Source organism: Protopterus annectens, chromosome 3.part0, assembly GCF_019279795.1.
Source record: "Protopterus annectens isolate FY-2018-M chromosome 3.part0, PAN1.0, whole genome shotgun sequence".
NCBI classification, from domain to species: Eukaryota; Metazoa; Chordata; order Ceratodontiformes; family Protopteridae; genus Protopterus; species Protopterus annectens.
Window position 1 is genome coordinate 866,689,993 of NC_056731.1, and position 16,989 is coordinate 866,706,981.

Genomic DNA, 16,989 nt, shown 5'->3' on the forward strand with positions numbered 1-16,989 from the left:
AAAGAGTTGACACCTGCAGGCCTTCATATTTTAGACGGTTTACTGTGTCTGTGAAGCAGAGGAGGGCTATAGTGGTACTATGGGCAGATCTGAAACCATGCTGAGTAGGTGACAGGATGTTGCTATCTAGGAGATATTTTAGCATCTGGGTATGGATGCATTTTTTTTAGGATTTTGGCCGGGGGGGAGAGGAAAGCAATGGGTCTGTAGTTAAGTTCAGTGGAGGTCCCACCTTTATGTATGGGTGTAACATAGGATATTTTCCAGGGTTTGGGCACATAGTTTTCAACTACTCCCTTTAGACATATCAGCTCTGAATTTTAACATCAAAGGCAGTCATGAAATGCTTGACTTAGCTCTCTTACAGCAGAGTGTATTGTTGTTACATTTTTGCAGTTCAATATCCAATGCAGTCTTTTCACATCTAAGAGAACAAGCCTGTGGCTTACATTAATATTTACAAATGACAGAATTATCTACAAAATTCTATCTGGCTAGCCTGGCAGCCTTCGCTTGTCTTCATTAACCTTCACCTGTCTTATTAACAGACATTTGAGTTTCAGACTTCATACCCTTTGTGAGTAGTACAAGCTCCTTGATTCATATATTCACTATCGTCTTGGTTAATTAATGTTTTATTGCAAATCTCCACCCAAGATACATGCCTTGCATTATCAAATGGCATTCTGTTATTCACATAACTTTTTTATGTTGCTTAGTTACATTATCTGTATTTTAGTGAGGTGTTAAAAATGGGTCCTGTAACCGACCAGATTCCTCAACACTGCAGTTATGAACTGCTTTTAGTCTACCTTTCTTTGGTTTTCTGATAATAACTGCTGCATTGTTTTTTTCCCTTGTGATACTAAGCCGACATCTGCAGAATGCATACATTACTTGGATGGTGTAGAGTAGAAGATTAGAAGTGGTGCTTGCCAACTGTTTAATTATTAATCAAACTACAGTAGACTGTTTCTTAAATCTTTTTTTGCCTCACATGTATGCCTATGCCCTTATTAACTTTTTTCCCTTTTCTGGTAAATGGCAAAGATTTACAGTCAGTCAATAATGCCAGTCAGAGTTTTTGTAGTTCTTATTGTGCAGAAAATGCATGTCCAAGCAACACCTGTTGTTTTTATAACCTTAGTATTAGAGTTTTCAGGCACTTAAGGCTATGAGCTGTTAATGAGCTGTGTCCTGCAGTCAAGTGTGTGTTTTCTGATTAACAGATAAATTATAATTTAAATCTGTACCCCCATTATGTTTGGCTTTGTCCAGAATTATAGGGCAAAGAAATTGATTGGTATTTTAATCTGTTCCCTGCAGTATTTGTGGCTTTCTAGCAAGTTGTTGTGAATTGCAGTCATTAAATAATGACAGGCATATGAGGTTCAGTTTTCATATCCTTCAGAAAATGTTTGCCAATGGTAAAGCTTATTATTCTGAAAGCTTTCTACCTGTACAAGATAAATACTTAAAATCTGTTCTGAATTTTGAGTTTTTGTTTCTGTTTCCTGAGCTAAGACGTTGAAAGGGCAGATAGTGTTGCAGTGGGTGACACTGTATGGTTCTTGTAGCAGTGAGTTGCAATACAGTTATTCATTCATTTGATCTTCAGATGATATCTCAGGTACACAGTCATATACATGGTTGTAAATGATGGTTATGTGTGTATGTGTAGAGAATGTAGTTCTCAACTGACCTAGATTTTTCTCTCATATTTATGAAATTTTCCTTGTAAAATGTGTGGCTTATGGTAAATTTTGGTGTACTGCAGTGACTAAATGACAAACTTATGAGTTCCAGACTTTGTACCCTTTAGGAAATGCTTGCTAAGACAAAACCTGTTATCCGTTATATTAGTAATTAAATATATAAGACCAATATTTAAAATTTACTGCTGATTTTGAGCCTTTGTCTGCCCCTGTTTTTTTGGGTTTGCCCCAATTCTTGATCTTATAGTTTGAGTGCTGTGGTAGGCTGCGTGTAGCTGCACCTTCATTGCTGAAGTAGTAACATTAAATATACTGCTGGATTTTTTTTTCTGCTTTTGGCATTCACAACTGGTTTCTGAAAATGGCTGCTTGTTGGAGGATCATTAGGTAGAATGGCTTTCAGCTTTACCTAATTAGAGTGATGTTCTACAGCGTATGAATTTGAGTGTTAAAACTTCCATTTTCCATAGTGTTACACACTGAAAGACTCTGTCCTATATTTGAATGAACCCAATAGCCACTGCAAATGCTGAATTGTATGAGTTCAAAATAATGTGTTGTAAGTAAGTGAAAATAGTTATTTTATTTACCGTGCCATGGGCTTCCTAGATGAACTGAGTAAATGTTCTGTATTTTGCTTGTATGTTCCATATTGTTAGAGGTATGTGGTGTCCCATATTATGGGATGCAAACTGTGAAAGAAAGGAAATGGCAGGCAGATGCAGTTCTCATTAAAGTGACCAGTGCTTTGGCTTGGAGGAGGGTGTGAACCAAGCGTAGTGTATCAGTGATTTAAGTTGAAGTCCATTGCTGTAACTAGGTGTGCTTTCACTTGTAATAGCAGAAAACAAGATTGATTTATGGGCAGTGGAAACAATATACATTATCTACAGCACAAATACACTTTGCATTTATTTATTTTTATTAAATTTCTGTGACCATTAACATTGGGGCAGGATGATGGCTTCCATTTTCTTCTCAAGCAGAAATTAAAACTTTAGAGAATGTGGGTATAATTTTTCATGTCAAGTAATGTATAAAAGCTGAAGGCAGTTACATGATCACTTTGGCATGATTATTGATATTGCTTTTTAGAGTGGTGACAATGTATGTCAAACAGCAACATAGTATGTCAGAAGTAACTAAATGATTTGCAATGAAATTTCAGAGAGACAAATGTATAGCTCCATGATGGAGAACCTGTGACACATTTGTCAAAGATGACATGCCACAATGTTTTGGATGACGCATCAGCGATCACCAACTCCTGAGTTACCAAAGACATTGCTTTTGCATTCATTGCTCATGTGAAGTGCATTGAATTAACTTGGGTTTGGTGTGTCAAAACCTCCTGGCACAAAAGGTTTGCCATCACTGGATAGCCTTTCAGTGAAGGTCCCCTGGGGCTTTAGTTTGTGTGCCTTTGCTGCAAGGTTTGACATTTTACGTTACATTTGGTTTTCATTGGGGTGCTATGGTGAAGTTTGGTTCAGTACTCTCAGTACAACAGTGGCCTGAATAATATTTCACTGTTTTGTCATTTCATCAGATGCAAACATTTCTTCTGAATACAATTTTTTTTAGTCACTGAGTGTATGACCCCTCCCACCCTCAATTAGTGTCATGGGTAGTAAACTACATTACAAGAAGGTACGTGTGTGTGTGTGTATGTGTGTGTGTGTGTGTCTTACAGCATGAGCAACCAGCTAAATGCATTTTGTATCGGAGGGTCTTGATATATTTTTTGGAGAAATTTGATATAATAATTGGTCCGTATATGTATCATTTTGTTTAGGTGTTCTTATGAAATGAGGAATACAATGCTCTTTTCTATTAAAAATTAGTATTGTCTGTCATTTTCAATTGCAATATCAAAACAGGCATATTGTGTGTACTCTGAGAGGCATGCACATATTTGAGACACAGATTGTTACTAGGCTGATAACAAGAGGGGCATTTCTAGGACTACCCAAGTTTTCCCAAAAGAATAACAGTGTCCCGTATCTGACTAGGACATTGAGAGCCAGGCATTTATAAGATACCTCTGTCCATAAGGGACATGAGTGCCAATACCAGTATAAATATCCTATTCCCCATTCACTGGTCTATGTTGCACTTAAACTGGGTAAATGATGAACTCTGCTTCAAATGGCTGGGAAGCCTTTTCCATTACAGGGTCAGTCTGTGGGACACGTCTGTTTTTCCAGCATGTTCTGTTTAAGTCACAGACAAAATTCAGGTCTCTAGACCCTATATTTCTGGTACTCTTTTACTTGCAAATATGTAGGAGGTTCATAAGTGTATGGTTTGCGGATGCCTTGTAAGTCAATCATAGATCACCCCTCAGCAATCTATGAGAGACAGAGTAGAGGGAAACGGGAAAGGGCTTTAATGTGTGGTGCATAAGGCAGGTTATGTCTTGTATTCTTTGTAAGGAACCTCTGTGGTAACTCTAGATGCTGCATATTCCTGGCCAGGCACCTACCAGAGGGAGCATTGTACTCTGATTGGTCTGATAAGGGTAGAGTACAGTGGGATAATAAACACTTTGAATATTTGAATGAAAACAAATGGGGGAGCCATTTTACACTTCATTTTGATAGGAAGTCTATTCCTTCCTTGATGTTTTAGTGAGCAAGCAGGATAATGGTACCCTCATGAGTTTGGTATATAGAAAACCTTTCCACTCCAATTCTTTATTACATGCATCCAGCTGTCATCCAAGACATATTATCAGAAATATCCCTAAATCACAATACATGCGCATTAGGCGAATATGTTCAAAGGAAGAAGATCTTATACACCATAATGTTGACCTTATGGCCAGGTTCATAGAACGGGGATACTCTCTAACTCATCTATTACAAGCTAAGGGTGAGGTTGATAAGATACCCAGATGAAATTTGTTGATTTACCAACACCATGGCCCCAAGACTGACAACAAGGTTAGGTTCATAACTACTTTTGGCAGAAATACCCACCGTTTTATTAATCTCATACAGAGGCATCGGGACATTTTGTTAGCAGATGAACATCTTGGACAAATATTGGATGATAGATGTGCCTTTTCTTTCCATAAGGGAATTACCCCAGGGGATACTTTAGTTTTTATAAGTGACACCCCCGGTCCAATTCAAAATTCAACATATACTTGATGGCACAACATTGATGGGGTGCTTCCCTTGTGGACACTACAGTTTGTGTAAACATGTGGTTAAAACCAAGGAATTTAGTAGGCAGAACACATCGAAGGTTTTTGAAATTAAGGTTATGACCAACTGCAGTAGTGACTGGATCATCTATTTGGCGGTCTGTAATTGCTCTGTATTCTATATTGGACAAACATCTAGGCCTATGAAATTACGCATTTCGGAACACTTCAGTAATATGAGAAATAAAGTCCTTACTAATACTCTTTATAAACACTCTGGTTCATAATCAAGCCAGCTTTAGGTTTATTATTATTGACAGAGTGGGTCAATAATAATAATAATAATGTAGCTGAGTAACTACAGCAGAGCAAGTAAGGGAGACTGCTAGAAAAGTGCTTGGTATGACATCTGGACAGAGGAAGGACGACAAGAAGACATGATGGTGGAATGAGGAAGTACAGGAGAGTATACAGAGAAAGAGGTTGGCAAAGAAGAAGTGGGATTGTCAGAGAGATGAAGAAAGTAGACAGGAGTATAAGGAGATAAGGTGCATGGCAAAGAGAGAGGGGGGTGAAGGCTAAGGATAAGGCATATGAAGAGTTGTATGAATGGTTAGACACTAAGGAGGAAGAAAAGGACCTGTACCGATTGGCTAGACAGAGGGACTGAGCTAGGAAAGATGTGCAGCAGGTAAAGGTGATAAAGGATAATGAGGGAAACATACTCACAAGCGAGGAGAGTGTGTTGAGGAGATGGAAAGAGTACTTTGAGGGGTTGATGAGAATGAGAGGGAGGGAAGGTTGGATGATGTGGGAATAGTGAATCATGAAGTACAATGGATTAGCAAGGAAGAAGTAAGGATAGCTATGAAGAGAATGAAGAATGGAAAGGCTGTTGGTCCAGATGACAAACCTGCGGAAGCATGGAGGTGTGTAGGTGAAATGGCAGTGGAGTTTTTAACCAGATTGTTTAATGAAATTTTGGAAAGTGAGAGGATGCCTGAGGAATGGAGAAAGTGTTTTGGTACCGATTTTTAAGAATAAGCTTGATGTGCAGTGCTGTAGTAACTACAGAGGGATTAAATTGATCAGTCACAGCATGAAGTTATGGGAAAGAGTAGTGGAAGCTAGGTTAAGAAGGGACATGATGATTAGTTATCAGCAGTATGATTTCATGCCAGGAAAGAGCACTATAGATGCGATGTTTGCTCTGAGAGTGTTGATGGAGAAGTACAGAGAAGGTCAGAAGGAGTTGCATTGTGTTTTTGTAGACTTAGAGAAAGCATATGACAGGGTGCCTAGAGAGGAGTTGTGGTATTGTATGAGGAAGTCGGGAGTGTCAGAGAAGCATCTAAGAGTGGTACAGGATATGTACGAGGGTAGTGTGACAGGGGTGAGGTCTGCGGTGGGAGTGACGGATGCGTTTAAGGTGGAGGTGGGGTTACATCAAGGATCAGCTCTGAGCCCTTTTTTATTTGCAGTGGTGATGGACAGGTTGACAGATGAGAACAGACTGGAGTCCCCATGGACTATGATGTTTGCAGATGACATTATGATCTGTAGTGAGAGTAGGGAACAGTTGGAGGAGACTCTGGAGAGATGGAGATATGCTCTAGAGAGAAGAGGAATGAAGGTCAGCAGGACTAAGACAGAATATATGTGTGTGAATGAGAGGGAGGATAGAGGAATGGTGAGGATGCAAGGAGTAGAGGTGGCGAAAGTGGGATGATTTTAAATATTTGGGATCAACAGTTCAGAGTAACGGTGAGTGTGGAAGAGAGGTGAAGAAGAGAGTACAGGCAAGATGGAGTGGATAGAGAAGAGTGTCAGGAGGGATTTGTGACAGATGAGTACCAGTAAGAGTGAAAGGGAAGGTCTACAAGAGGGTAGTGAGACCAGCTATGTTATATGGGTTGGAGACAGTGGCATTGACAAAAAGGCAGGAGTTTGAGCTGGATGTAGTAGAGTTAAAGATGTTAAGATTTGCACTGGGTGTGATAAGGGTGGACAGGATTAGGAATAAGTATATTAGAGGGTCAGCCCAGGTTGGAAGGTTTGGAGACAAAGCCAGAGAGGCAAGATTACGTTGGTTTGGACATGTGCTGAGGAGGGATGCTGAGTATATTGGGAAAAAGATGCTAAGGATGAAGCTACCAGGTAACAGGAAAAGAGGAAGGCCTAAGATACGGTTTATGGGTGTGGTGAGAGAGGACATGCAGGTGGTTGGTGTGACTGAGCAAGATGCAGAGGACAGGAAGAAATGGAAACAGATGATCCGCTGTGGCGACCCGTAATGGGAATAGCCAAAAGAAGACGATTATTGACAGAGTGGGTGGACAGAAATGTATTAAAACCAGATGGCATGAGGTATTAAATGGAAAGGAAAAAGCTTGGATAATTAGACTTGGTGGATTATTTCCACCAGGTTTAGATGAACATTTATAGCTGATGAAGCAGAGAGGACTCTGCAAAAGCGCTCACATTTTTTTCTAAATAAAGAGTTACGTGCCGTGTGTATTCAGTGAGTTTTATTTTACTTAACATTTATAACTTGCACTGATTAATGCATCATTTTTGTCTGCATTTATTATTGTTTTCATTTATATTTTTACTATTTTTGGTGCTAACAGGGCTGTTAATTGTGATGACATATTCTTGTATTTTTAGGTGACTGTCTGATCTAATGAATTATTTACGTTTCTTCCTATTGGTTCTTTAGGTGCCTTAATGGTTTAAAAGAGAGTTGCTTCTGTTTTATTTTTACATGTATAAAGGGGCCTGTTTTAGGCCAAAACTGGTCTGTCTTTTAACCTTTAATATAGGTATTTTTGCTCTCTCCATGAAGTGCGAGCCATTTATTTGATTTTGTGGATACAATCATGGATCCTAAAGGTACCCTGGGAGCTCTGCCATCTGTGCTTCCTTCCTGGTGAGTTTCTTTTTATAAGCCCTACCTGCTTTCCCTTTCCCCATCCCCATGCTCATTGACTATATTTGAGGACAACTCTCCTGTATTGACCAAACCTCACCTTATGAAGCATCATCAATGAGCACCATCCCTCCCAGGATGGGCATTCTCATCCTTCCCTGCTGCTCTCTGTCACCCAAGCCACTAATCAAACACAGGTGAGCTGAGCCATGGTTAGGGCTTTATCCCTTTATGCCACTTGAGCAGGGCAGCTGGGCTGTAATTAAGGATTTATCTGTCTGCGCCACTTCAGTGGCAATTTTCATTTTTAGGTTGATCTATTTAGTGATGATGGATGGTTTTCAGCAGGAAACATTTAGTTGAGATTATACTTTTCATGAGTACAAGCTCATTACATCTTATAAATTCTGCTACAACTGTTGGGCCACTATGAAGGATTGTGGATACAGCTATTGGGGAAGGGAGTTATCCCTGTATTTTTCCCTGTTAGAGTTAGCATGAATTTACTCTTGAAAATTTCTGACAGTTGCAAAGACTATAAACAGAACAGTTACAGATGTAGAAGTTGGGTGGTTACCACACACACATACTCACATTGGTGTAAAATACTGCAACAGAGACCACTGTTCCATAAAGTAATGAATCTTTATTGAAGAGAAAAAAAATACTGGTGAAGACTCTGTATACATTGAAGCAATAGAACTACACAAAGGGCTATTTCTATTAGTCCACAAAAAAAGTCTCTCAAACCAGTTTTGTCACAATCTAAAGGTGCTTTTCATCATCTTTCTTCTTTTTTTACTTCCTAATCGAAGACATCTGTGCTTCCTTGGAGTATTCTGGAAGGTCTTTTTTGTAGCACACTCCTACAAACCACAATTCCATGCCCAATCTCTCACATCATTAAGATACCAGCTTCTCTAACAGGCCCAAAGTCAACCTGTAATAGAATAAATGCTCATTAACTAAACCTTTCTATCTACTACAAAATTATATCGGTCTGTTTTAAAGAAGCATTATTAGACTATGTACAAAATGCTTTATTTACATCAGTGGTATTTACATTTATGTCTGTTCAATTTAGTGACAATTTGACATATCATATGGCAAGAACTTCCACACTATCTAATATTCACATGCATAGATATATATACTATTGATTTTGATTAAACTGGGCCCAGAAGTAACTGAAAATGAAACCTACAAGCTGAACAAAATCTGCTGTACCCAAATTTGTGTAGTATATGTTGTAGAAATATATGGTCTCACCAACAGAAAATGTTAATGTACAGATTTCATCATCACTCATACAGAAAGTCGAAACATAGTTCAAACTATATGCATTTAAAATGGTGTAGTTACTGCAGCTGAGCATTAAATTTCCACTGCTATTTTCAGCAAACACACAAGATCCTTGCATCCATCTGAGCTAACACCTCTTTGGCAAATGGGATCTCAGTTTAACATATCATCTGAAGGGTGGCAGATTCAGGAGTTTATAGCTCTCTTGTGCTATATTGCAGCACCATTAATGGGAAATTAAGCCAACTACCGTGGGTAATTCTCGGCTGGAGTGGGGGGGGAGTGACTTCTGTGTGGAGTCTGCATGTCCTCCCCGCAGGTCGAGTGGCATTCTGAAAGACATGCTTGAATGGGTGTGCCTTTGTTGAAGGTCGAGCTGGCAACTCAGCACCGTGAAAATCTACTGCCAATCATTAGCGGACCGGAGTTCCGCTGTGGTGACCCCTAACCGGGAAAAGCCGAAAGACAAAACAAAACCGTGGGTAGCGAACAGACTGCCATTACATGGTGGATGTGCCTGGAGAGCATACAGAAGGGTTATAAAGTAAAACTGATGATACCTTTAAGAGATGTCTTCAAACTATAGGATTTTTCCCAGCAGAGAGGGAGAATTCAATAGATGAAGGTAAGGGTACAAGGGGCTGACATGACGTTGCTTCACGTACCATATCTAGACACTCACAACAGTAGACATGCAGAACTTTGAGATTTAAGAGATCTCAAAGTACAGCTAACTGTTTCTCTTTGACAGGAATGACTTAATTTGATTGGAGCAGAGTCCCAGGATGCCACCCCAATATGCAATTCACTTTACTGCAGTAACACTCACAGATCACTTAAAGGTGTCTCTGTGGTAGACACCCTAGAAATGCAGGGGGGCTACACAGCTGAGGCTGAAAACTGTTGGTTGGCACGTGACAGTGTAGGGTGTCCTTTTCATAATGCCAAAACAAGAACAAATGGCTTAGAAATGGATATATAGTGGTTTAGATAGCTAATAAATAAATATGGGGGTTCACAACTTTATTACACTGACACCTCACATTTGGACTTGTACTTTTATTTTTATTGGACTGCTATCTTTACTGTAATCTGTTTCATGGAGGTTTTCTCCCTGGGCCTCCACTGAAAATGGGCTTTCTGGGCCCAGTAGACTTCCCCTGTAATCAAACTGGAAATAAATAAATAAATATTAGGCATAACCAAAAAAAAAAATCAGTGCTAGACAAAGCTAACAAGCTGATGAAGCACATGACAATTGTTTTGTAGCAGAGAGTGACAATCAAAAGGAAGAAAAGCACAACACAGTATGATCAGTAATAGCATGTGTATTAGAGCATAGCTGCATGGTCAAGTACATTTATTATTTATTTATGCAGTTATTGACACGTGATTAAAGAATATAATGTTGTATAATCTCAGTAATCCATTCAAAAGACAGCTGGACCCTCATGTTTAATATCCCCCTATAACAAAGTGAGAATGTAACCCTTGTACTGAAAAGAGAAGTTTTGATCTAGACAGAATGACAGGTAGTACAGTATTAAGGAATGGTTATATTGCAGCATGGTGGTGCAGCGGTTAACGTTGTCGCCTCACAGCAAGAGGTTCTCTTGTTCGATTCTCGGCTGGAGCACCTTCTGTGTGGAGTCTGCATGTCCTCCCCGTGGTCAAGTGATGTTTAAAGACATGCAGGTAGGTGCGTGCGTGAATGGGTGTGCCTTCTTTGAAGGATGGGTGTCGGGTTGGCAACTTGGCACCGCAAAAATCCACTGCCAATCATTAGCAGACTGGAGTTCCACTGTGGCGACCCCTAACCGGGAAAAGCTGAAAGACATTGCTTTTGCTATATTGCAGCACTGACCAGCATTATTTTAGAGAACAGATTTCCAATGTGTGCTGCGCATCCTCAGTAATGTCAGTAGCACAGGGTTATCACATGTCCCACTTTATGCAGGACAGCCACTGCATGGGCAGTTGTGTCCTGTGAAAAAACATCAAAAATGTCAAATATCAGAAGTACTTTAATGATCCCGCAAGAAATTGCTGAGAATGAGAATTTTAGGACAGAAATGTTTCTACATTTCCTTCAATATATACATAAATTCATTATAGTGTCTTTATAACATAAATTTTATATGAAACAGCATAAATCAAATTCTAAAAAAAAATGAGCTTTTATTTTATCAGTGAACTGAAGTCCAGTCCTTTGCACTGGTTGTAGGTGTGGTTTGTCTTACAAAATCTCACATTTTCATACAAAAATCCCACTTTGGCAACAGGAGATGTGGCAGCCCTACAGTGACACTGTATATAATTGTGCAAAAGTAGTATATGAAGTCAGGACACAACACACATACAAGGAAAAGGATCCATCTTGTGTTGATTTGCCATGAAGGTCAAGGTATTAGAGTATGAGGAAGTGAAGAGGGTAGGATACTAGTTGTGTCACTGCTCTGATGTTGCCTTCTAGTGAGTAACTTGGAACAGCAACAGTTTGAAAAGTGTCGTGTAAGACTAAGGATTGACAGACAGGAAATTAGCCACTCATCAGGCAATACAGACAGAATGATGACAAAACACATAACACAAGCACTCAGGTCACTCCAAAGCAAGTACAAATATGACTCCATCATTGTACATGCCGGCATGAATGACCTGAGACATACCTCCTTGGACTACATGAAAAGAGACATAGAGGAGCTCTCTGATTATGTAGCCCAGGCCGGTATGACCCTGAGCAGCATCTTGCCCTCACCAAGAATGATGCCACAATACAAAGACAAGATGATCAGCTTTAATAATTGGCTCAATTACTGGTGTCATTCTAGGGGGATCCAATGTCTGTCTGCTTGGGATGACATGCTGGACAAGCCATGCTGCTTCGCAAGGGATGGCTTGCACCTGTCACCACTGGGCTTCCGGATATTGGCTAAGGCTCTTGCCACCCCCATAGTGCCTTTTTTAGGCAAGGCTCAAAAGACAAACCCTCCACCTTAAAAAACAATAAAGGAAAAAAACTAAGGGTAATGCTGCTCCACGCCAGAAGTTTAAATCTCAAGATGCAGGCTCTCAAGGCACTCCTCAGTATGGAGAGCATCGATGTCTGTGCAGTAACTGAAACCTGGTTCAAGGCTCCTGAGAGCACCCCAGCACTACCAGGCTATACCTCGTATCATGCTTTTCGGACCCAAAACCTGGGCCGAACCACAAAAGGAGGGGGAGTGTCCATATTCATTAAAGACACCCACACCTCCAGGTTAGTGGCAACACACGAAGCATTGGAGACCATCCATGTGCAACTAACCGTAGGCAAAACTGCTATACAACTTGTAGCATGCTACAGACCACCCTCGCAATCTCAGGAACTCCATTCAGCCTTCGTGAAGACACTGGAGGATATGAATGTCTCACCAAATACCATCATATTGGGAGACTTCAACTACCCAAACATAGACTGGGTACATTACTCAAGCCCCAGCACCCTAGCCCAAAGGTTTCTGGAATTCATCAACTCAAATGCGATAGAACAACTAGTCACCTCCCCTACAAGGGGAAATAATATACTTGACCTGATCATCACAAACATGGGGACAAAATGCTCAACACTGGAAGTATATGCCTCACTAGTGAGATCAGACCATAAACTAATAACCCTAGATATTCATATCCCGCCTCCACCCCCAGCACAAAAGACCACAGTGAGAAACTTCTCAAAAGCCAACTTTACACTCCTTAGGACTGAAATGGTATCCTTCAAGCCCCCTGGGCCAGTGGAAACCACATCCCACACTGCTGAATCCTTCACAAATGCTTTCTACGGGCATCTCCAAGAATGCATGGATCATGCAATCCCAAATAAAACCAAGACCCTTTCCACCAAAGGCAGGCATCCTATCTGGTAGACCCCAGCCATAAACAAACTTTATAACAAGAGAAGGAAGTTACTGCAAGACAGAGCAAAATCCCATAAAGGGAAGGCATCCCTGATCAGCACTAGCAAAAAACTACGTTCGCTAATAAAATCATCAAAGGCCAACTTCGAGAGAAAAATTGCTAAGGACACTAAAGACAATCATAAGGCCTTCTTCAGTTATGTTAGAAACCTGGGCGGAAACCCTTAGATATGCGCAGAGTTAGTTCATAACGGCAAAAAATACACTGAACCCACAGATATTGCCAACATACTGGCAGACAGGTTCAGTGCAAATTTCTCCCCTCCCTCTCCCACAAAAGACGAAATAAATATCTCAGTTGAATGCAACCTCCCTGAAATCTCTGATGTCCAGGTGAGAGCTGCCCTCAGCAAAGCTAAAAATACAGCATCCATGGGACTTGACGGTGTCCCGGGTTGCGTGCTACGTGAACTCCTAGAGGAGCTAAACCCGCACATAAGAAAGCTGTTTAATCTTAGCCTTGCTACAGGATACGTCCCTGAACACTGGTGTACAGCTACAGTGGTCCCACTCCACAAAGGTGGCACCTCTACAGACCCTGGAAACTACCGCCCCATAAGCTTGACCAGCATGGTCTGCAAAGCTATGGAAAGGATCATTATGGAACTCATAAACAAAGACATCGGGGACCTACAGACAATTGACCCTACCCAGTTCGGCTTTGTAAAAGGCAGATCCTGTCTTTTAAACCTGGTGGACTTTTTTGAAACGGTCACTAGAGCCATCGATGAAGGCAAAGCAGTTCATACATTCTACCTGGATCTGGCAAAAGCCTTCGACACAATACCCCACTCAGGCATCATAGACAAGCTCAACAGCTTAAATGTAAACCCGTTTGTCACAACATGGGTTGCAAACTGGCTAAAGGACAGAACCCACAAAGTCAGAATAGCTGGAGCTATGTCAGACTCTAAGCCAGTCACAAGTGGAGTCCCACAGGGCTCTGTCTTGGGACCCCTCTTGTTTGGCATTTATTTCTCAGATGTGCAGGCAAACATAGGGGGGTTGTGGCTGACAAAGTTTACAGACGACTGCAAACTAGGCGCCATAGTCGACACACCAGCTGACACATGCATCCTCCAGAAGGGCCTCACAGAAACAGACGACTGGTGCCAGAGCCATGGCCTTAAACTAAATGCCAAAAAATGTATAGTCATCCCCTTTGGAAAAAACAAAGTACCCACAAATTACCACATAGGTGGTAATCCATTAAATATGGAAAAAGTAATCGGAGACCTGGGGACCCAAGTTGACAGTGACCTCTCATTTGACACCCACGTCGCCAAAGTGGTTAGAAAGACCTTCTACCTTGCCCACCTTATCATGAAGGGATTCACATCCAGATCAAAGGATGTCATTGTACCCTTATATTCCTCCCTTATCAGTCCTATGATTGAGTACAATGCCCCATTTGGTATGTACCTCACCCGGCACCTGCAGCAGCTGGAGAGACCCCAAAAGTACCTTACCAAGAGGATCAAGGGTCTCCAGCATATGTCATATGCTGCCAGACTGAAAAAGCTCCAGCTCTATTCAGTAGCATACCGCCTGCTCAGAGGTGATCTGTGCCTTACGTACAAGGCCATGTCCAATTCAGAATTAATGGATATGCTCCACCTCAAAAAATCCAAATCCATCAGAGCCACGAGAGCTAAAGATCTAAACCTCAGCACAAATATGAATAGGACATGCTGGAGGGACAGATTCATAACCCAGAGGCTTCCCGCACTCTGGAACAGGTTACCTGTCCATGTTAGGCAGAGCCCCTCACTGACTCTCTTCAAGAGAAATCTGGACGAATGGATGGGTGATCTTAGATTTACCCCGGGGGTCATCTGTGTCTCATTGCTAGTCAGAGGCACAGTAAACTAAATTTAATTTAAATTGTACACTTTTGTATCATTACATGGGGTGGCGAAAGCCACATACACTTTGGCTAGGCGTATAAATGCCCTAGGGCAGATAGCCTAATACTATACTATGAAACTATGAAACTAAAAGAAAACACACTATCATTTCAGTTACTTGTCTACAGATAACAGTGGAATCGAGTACAAATAATGCATACAGTTGTAAGGTAGAAAGAGAAATAAAACTGCTTAAGAGCATATCATACAGTGCAACCAGTAAATCACCAACATGTAGTATGTAGTATGTATAGCAGGAAATGCATGAGAACAGCATAAAATAAAATATGAAATTAAAGGAATGGATGACTATGTCGTGCCTCTCAACTGTCCAGATTTTTGCAGAATGCTCAAATTTTCATCTGATGTTTTTGGTCTGGTCTGTTCTGCATAAAATTTGCAGTTTTCCTACAAATCAATGAAGATGAACGTCACTAAATAATGACATATATTTGAGCTCAGACTTGTTATCCTTCAGAAAATGCACGATAACACAAATTGTGTTATTTTAGCAGCTTTCCGAGTTTATGTGAGCAATGTAGGCTATAAAACTAAAGGAACTGAAGACTGTCTACTCATGTGTGAACCCTTTAGAAGACGTGCCTTTTTGCAGAGCTATTAACAAGTAAGAAAACCATCACAGTTGGCTAGTATTCAGATATCAATTTGAACATGAAAAAAGAAACAAGACTGTTTCTACTACTGTTTGAAACTTGCATCCTTTAGATGCTTTCTACAGAAGCTAGGCCATTTGTGTCATAAAATCATTGTACTTCGCTAGCATTTAGAATTCAGCACAAAATAAAATATGAAATTAAATTAACTGAAAACTCTGTTTACCAATGTTTTAACTTTGCAATGCTCAAATGCTTTCCTGCAGGGTATTAGCAAGTCAGATCATAACATTCCTGAAAAGCTAGTTTCTCTGAGGATAAAAAGGACAGTTGAAACTAATGAATGACTGAGGGCTACTGTGAGTACAACTGCAATTTGAGAAGGACTCTGTCTAACACCTCTGAAGCTTCCTGTAAGCACCCTCCCCCAACCCCCACAGCCAAAGTTTGGACATGCCCAGAAAGCCAGACTGAAAATGTAAACAAAGATCAAAATGAAAACAAAAAATCCCTGGGATTGTCCCTTTAAGGCAATTTTAGGGCTGGCTAACTGTTATCATACAATTGTCCATGATTTTGCTGCCATTGATTGCTTCACATACTGACCTGACCAAGGGTAAGGCTCCCTGAAGCTTAAGTGGGCAGTTGAAGCAAAACATGCATTTAGGCAACTAAAACATACTCTATCTTCTGAACTAATGCCAATAGCTTCAGACTTTTCTAGATAGTTCTTAGTAGACACAGATGCTCAGGTTGCTGATGGGGAGGAACATCCTGTTATATTAGCGGAAAGGTGAACAATGCGCAGAATTGCTACTCAGCTATAGAAAGAGAAGGTGAGAGAGTTGCTAGCCATCCAGTAGGTCCTTACCACCCTTAAGTACTACTGTCCTATCTTTAGTGACTTTATACACAAAAGGAGAGCAACTCTAAGTTGTCTTGATGGACATCAATCCTCCAGACCTATAACTTTACAGTCAAACATTGTCTGAGTCATAGCCACCTAAATACATGTGGCCTGTCTCGAGCATGCAGCACATCCCCTGATATTCAAGCTGGTGTTTCTATGCTGGGGTTGGATTGGTCATGTTGCATCATTGTGGCTGCTGAGCCTAAGAAATGCTTCACCTTTTAGTGTTAAATGTGAGTCAGACAGAAAGGAGGAAGGCAAGATGTTAATGGCAATTAGCTGCAGGAAGAGTTATTTCAAAGACATTATTCTGATAAGAGTTATATTCTCATCATCCTGAGGAAAGAGAAGAAATAAGGAGTTGTCCCAGAGAGCAGCAAATGTAGTTGAAAGGTGTCCCCGAAAGGAGAATCTTGAAGAACATCCTCGAAGCTAGAAAGGTGAAGGCTGTTATCCTGCATTCAAATGAAAGTCTTGAGTTTGTTGAAATACCTTTATGCTTGGA

The 16,989-nt window shown here is 40.6% G+C and overlaps 1 protein-coding gene across 1 annotated transcript in view; it reads left to right on the top strand.

The window, feature by feature from the left end:
* DTNBP1 (dystrobrevin binding protein 1) overlaps positions 1–16,989 on the top strand; it is a 2,114,168-nt gene that overhangs the window by 1,042,877 nt on the left and 1,054,302 nt on the right. The gene's annotated exons all lie outside the window — the stretch shown is intronic.